The sequence below is a fragment of the Sylvia atricapilla genome, chromosome 3, assembly GCF_009819655.1.
Source record: "Sylvia atricapilla isolate bSylAtr1 chromosome 3, bSylAtr1.pri, whole genome shotgun sequence".
NCBI lineage: Eukaryota > Metazoa > Chordata > Aves > Passeriformes > Sylviidae > Sylvia > Sylvia atricapilla.
In genome coordinates, this window is record NC_089142.1 from 71745453 (window position 1) to 71751110 (window position 5658).

Here is a 5658-nt window from a genome sequence, read left to right on the forward strand (position 1 = left end):
GCCGAGCTGCTGCTGCGGTCGCAGGTCCCCGCCGCGCGGGTTTGCGGCGGCAGGAGGAGGAGGAGGAGGCGCCTCCGAGCCGCCGCCGCCGCCCATGGGCCGGGGGCCGGGAAGCCGCGGCCGCAGGGGCCCGGCCCGGCCTGCGGCGCGCTGATAAGGCTGCGGCTGCCGGCCTCCTCCCGGCCGCCCCGGCAAGCGCCCTCTGCCGCCGCCCGGCCCGGGGAAGGGGCAGGAGGGGGCCCGGGCCTGCCGAAATGGCGCCCGAGGAGACAGAGGGGATCTCGGTAATGCGTATGAATATCTCAAGGGCAGGTGCCAAGAGGATGGTGCCAGGCTCTTTCCAGCGTTACCTTATGAGACGGCGAGGAGCAGTGGGCATAACTGAAAGCATAAGAAGTTCCATCTCAGTGTGAGGAAGAAGTTTACGTTGAGGCTGGTAGGGCATTAAACAAGGAACAAGCATAGAACAGGCTGCCCGAGGCAGTAATGGATTTTCGCTGTCTGGAGACATTAAAAGCCCACCTGGACGTGTTCTTGGATCACCTGCTTGAGGTGACCCTGCCTTGCCATGAGGTTTAACTGGAAGATCTCCAGCGGTCCTTTCCAACCCTAACAAGTCTGATTGTTTGAGCCGGCCGTGCCCTGCCCAGCGATGGCAGAGACCCACCGGGGAGGGGACGGGAGCTGAGGCAGCCGATCCCGGGAGAAGAAAGCAGGGACTTGGCCTCCTCCCCGTTGGTCCTTTCCAGGCCCCCATGGGTCACAGTATCTCCAGCCATCTCAGGGCCTTGCTGGCCTGTGTCCATGGGTTTGGTCTTGATCTAAACAAGGGAAAATCCATCCAGAGGAAAGCTGCCTTTTGGAGACGCTATGTGCCTCATCCCACGCTCAGGCTGGTGTCTACAGGATCAATATAAACTGGCCTTATGTGCCCATGCTTGGGCTAGAGCCCACAGGATTAGAAGGATTATTGGGTTCAAATGTAAAGAGGGGAAATTTAGGACAGATATTAGGAAGAAATATCTCCCTTTACTGTGAGGGTGGTGAGATACTGCAACCGGTTACCCAGAGAAGTTCTGGATGCCTCATCCCTGGAAGTATTTAGGCAGTTGGGATGGAGCTCTGGTCCATCCAGGTGGTGTCTCTGCCTATGGCAGAGTATGGGACTAGATGGTCTTGAAGATCCCTTCCTACCTCTTAACATTACTATATTCTTCACATGTTGCTGCTCAAGGTGCAAACAATTTACCAAACAGTCTGCTGCCCCAAACCTGAATCAAGAAAAAGAAACCAAGTCACAGCTTTCCTGAGGCCACACACTACCTGCAGCCAGAGCAGGGAATTGACTGTCCTGTTTTCGCCACCAGAGTTCCCAGTATAGGGATACCTGTACTTTAATTTTAAATTTTTGGGTCAAGCTTCTATATAAATTAGTTAACATCGGTTTTTGTGAAACTAGGTTTGCCACAATGGTTTGAAGAGTCACACTTTAAAGTCTACAAATGAGTCAAATTGTATTAAAAGATCATGAGAAAACATGAACAGTCTTTTGCTACTGCAAATGATATAGCCATATTCACAGTATTTAGGGAAATCAAGGGGTTAGCACACCCAGCAACAGTGCTGAAGAATGGAGCCTCATCCTGGGAAAACCACTGGAGCAGTTTCCCTTGATATTTGAGTGAATTAGCATAAACCTCCCTTGATACTTGAGTGAATCAACCTTCCTCGGAGGTGGCCTGCGGTGGAAGGGCAGTAGCTCTACAGCCTCACTCCGGTACCTGGGTTTCCTCCTTCCCCACACCCAGCCTTCCTGCCCTCTGTAATGCTGCTCTTAGGCACTGCTAGGAGGGTATGGTGTATATACTGTATATTAAATCGCAGGGTGGGTCATGTTGGAACGAACCATGGTGGGGGTCACCTGGTCCAATCTCCCTGCTCAAGCAGGGTCATCCCAGAGCACCCGGCACAGGATTGTGTCCAGATATTCTTGACCACCTCTAGGAAGGGAGATTCCAACCTCTCCAATCTGTTCCAGTGCTCGGTCACCTGCACAGTGAAGAAGTTCTTCCTCACATCCAGGTGGAATTTTCCGTGTATCAGTTCCTGCCCGTTGCCTCACCTCCTATTGCTTGACACCAGCGAGAAGAGCATGGCTGACTCCTCTTCACACCCACCCTTTAGATATTTGTACACATTAACGAGGTCCCTCTCGGTGTCTGGAGCCGAAGCCCGTCGCCCGCTCCCAGCTCCGGGCGCTCCCGGCAGCCGGCCGCCAGGGGGCAGGGCCCGGCGCGCGGGGCGGAGCCGCCTGCGGGGGCCAGGGCCAGCCCTCGGCCGGCCGAGCCCCGGGGAGCAGCGGGCGGGACGGGCCGGGCCCTCCCTCCGAGGAGTGCAGGGAACCCGGGCTGCCCTCGGCCCATGCCCAGCTTTAGGGCGGGTTTTTTGAGTCGTTCTCTCCCGCTGGAAAAGGCAGTGCAGCGCGTGGCCGCTTCCCGCGGGCCAGGAGAGGGCCCGGGCGGCGATTTTCGGCGCGATTGTCCTGACCCAGAGGGGCGGAATCGATTGGTTTGGGAGAGACCTCTGCGATCGTCGAGACCACCCTGTCAATTAGACCATGGCAGCCAGTGCCACGTCCAGTCGTTCCCTAAACACCTCCAGGGACAATGACCCCACCGCCTCCCCGGGCAGCCCATTCTAGTGTCTAATCGCCCTTTCTGTGAAGAAATTCCTCCTAATGTCCAACTTTAAACCTCCCTTGGCACAGCTTGAGACTGTCCTCTTGTCCTGTCACTGGCTTCCTGGGAGAAGAGGCCAACTCCCCCCTGGCTACAGCCTCCTTGCAGGTGGTTGTAGGGAGCAATAAGGTCACGCCTGAGCCTCCTCCTTGTTTTGGGAAATTCTAGTGCAGTTTTGGGGCAACACTACACAAGGCTGTTAAAGAGGGAAGCACTCAAATAGTATATTTTAGTGAGAGGGTTGGTGAGTTGACCCTGTTGTAGCCTGAGGAGCCTCACACCACTGCAGGCTGTGTGCCCTGGTGCGCCCCAGGGCCGGCACTGTGTCCCCTACACCAGCCCCAGGGTGGCTGTCCCCCATCTCTGAGGGCTGGGGATTAAATGGGGTCGGGGACAAAGGACAGACCAAACCTGGGTGTGATGCTAAGGGCCAGGGTCTTGCCAGACCTGCTGCAGCGCTGGCCCCTTGCCTGTATGGGGTGCTGAAAGGTGCAGAGGGGAAACCCAGTGAATGCAGGTGAAAGCATCATAAGAAGGGGACACCTAGGAAAGTTTGCAGAGATGAGAGTTTATGTCTTGCAGTGAAGCTTTAGGTGCTGTCAAACCTGTACTGTGCCTAGGTTATCTGACTGGGTGTATGAAAGCTGATGGGGTTAGATGTTGTAGATAAACTGCAAATATTAAATTTCTATTTAGTTATTGCATACTGAAATAGTTTTGCAGCCTCTCTGCATCTTCAGGGAGAAAAAAAACAGGCACTCCAGGACAGACGTCTTTGCATTGAATGAAGCAAGCAGTACAAAAGCAACAGAGCATTTAAATCCCATAATACATGTTCTTTCAAAGTGCTGTTTAAAGGAAAAAGAAACATTTCCATTGTGAAATTAAACCTGAATGAAGCATACAGTTCCCAGTACCAGGTGCACCTGAGCAGTGAGGTGTGCAGGGTGGGGCTACAGCATCTCTGCATGTAGATACCACTGAGGTGGGTGATCTCTCTGTGCAATAAAACAATCCATGGAGACACAAACAGTGCTTCAGAAAGGCAGGTTCTCAGCACTTGTGTCTATCCTATGCTGGTTGCAGGATGAGAACTGTTGGAGAACACAGGATGTTTTCTCTTGAGAGACTTTGGGGAAGTGAGACCTACAGATAAATCATTTAAAAAAGAAAAGAGAAAGCCAAGCAAGTCCCACTTCCTCCAGGAGGACTCCTCCAGGACAAGGAGATCTGCCTAACAAAGGCACCAGGAAGTTTAGGTGCAACACAGCTTTACACTCCAGTTTGGTTTAGGCTTTGTTTCTGGGTTTAAAAATAATATATAAAAACACAACCACTTCCATACTCACAGATGGTTATACAGTCATCCTAAATGGTCATGAAATAGTTCCACTAGTGGAGTGGAGTTGCCAGGGGGGAAGAGAGTGCCTAAAATTCTGGCTATTCTTTTCCAGTCTGTTAACCACATGCAGATTGCTCTGCTACTGCCTTAAGCAAAAATGGCAAAAAGCAGCAGCAGTCCTGCATATGTCTCCAGCTAAGCTAGCCACCAATTAAAAAAAAAAAAAAAAAAAAAAAAAAAAAAGTGTGCAAACATGCCTTGCTTCAACTCCAGTAATGGGCTAAAATTGTGATGTGTTAACCTAAAATACTACAAAGTCACATGTGCACTCAACTCCTGTCCCTGGGAGCAAATGTTTAGGGCTTGGCGGATTCCTGGTGTTGAAGTACATGCAGCTCCGGAAGGATCTGTGCTACTTCTAAAGGGCAACTTGTCAGTACATGAGTTTTGTTGTGCTTTTCTGGATGCCAGACAAATGGCCATTCTCCACATGCATTTGGCACTAGCTTGTCTGGAGTTGTCTTACAGCATGACCCCAGTTTATCACTGCAGCAGCACACAGCAGTTTCTGCCCTTATTTGCCCCGTCCCTCTCCATGAACCACAAGCATCAGTGGCTGTTGCAAAGCCAGGCGCAAGGCTGGCCTAAGGCAGACATCAGAGTGCACAGGTAGTGTTACTGCTGTCCAGAGAACAAGAAACACCTTCTGGCAGGAGTGTTTGTTATCTAGCAGCCTTTCTCCCCTTAGTGTCCACCTACCTCGTCATTTCCAGGAACTTCCCAAGGTTCATGTACAGTCCAGCCTTTGGGTATTTCAGTGGGGTATTGCTGTGTCTCCGAATAGAACTATTGCACTCACTGTGGTGTAGGTAGGCTGCCTGTCTACGTGTAAAAATGGAGTCTGATCTGGCATCTTCCAAGTTAGGGGCAGGAGGTTCAAGATATCCCTGAATATCCCAAAGAATATCCCAAGATCAAAAGCTTCTTTCAGATGGAAACAGGCAATTCTGTCTGCTACAGCCTACCTCTGTTCAATAATTTTAAGCCACAGGAAAAACAAAACCCAAACAAAACAACAAAAAAGGGGCAAATAAAAATCGAACCAGCAAACAAAAAACCCCAACAAACAAGAATCATCCCAACCCAAACCCCAGGACTGATATTTACAGGCCATTTACAAGAAATGCAGGGTGATCATTTCAATTAGCTGCCTGACCAGCCCCACCAAGGCTAGACTAAGTGTTGGTGCATGATGTGCAGCAAAGTGAACATAAGCATCACTACTTGGTGGGGGAAAGGAGTGATAGCAAAGAAATAGAACTGGATACCCTCATGATCCTGGTCTGGTGCCCTGACACTCATAGCTGCTGAACTGCCTCTCATCCCATTCCCTACAGCTGGGATAGCAGTCCCAGCATACCTCCTCCCCTTTGGCAGTCCTGTAGGGGATTGGGATGGAATTACCTCCTCCTGTTCTCAGGCAAAGTGTCAGAGGAGCACTGCCCATGTGCTGATATGCTTGTACAGCACCAAACGCTATAAAGCCCTGTTGTTAGCTGATCCCCCATCTGTATATAT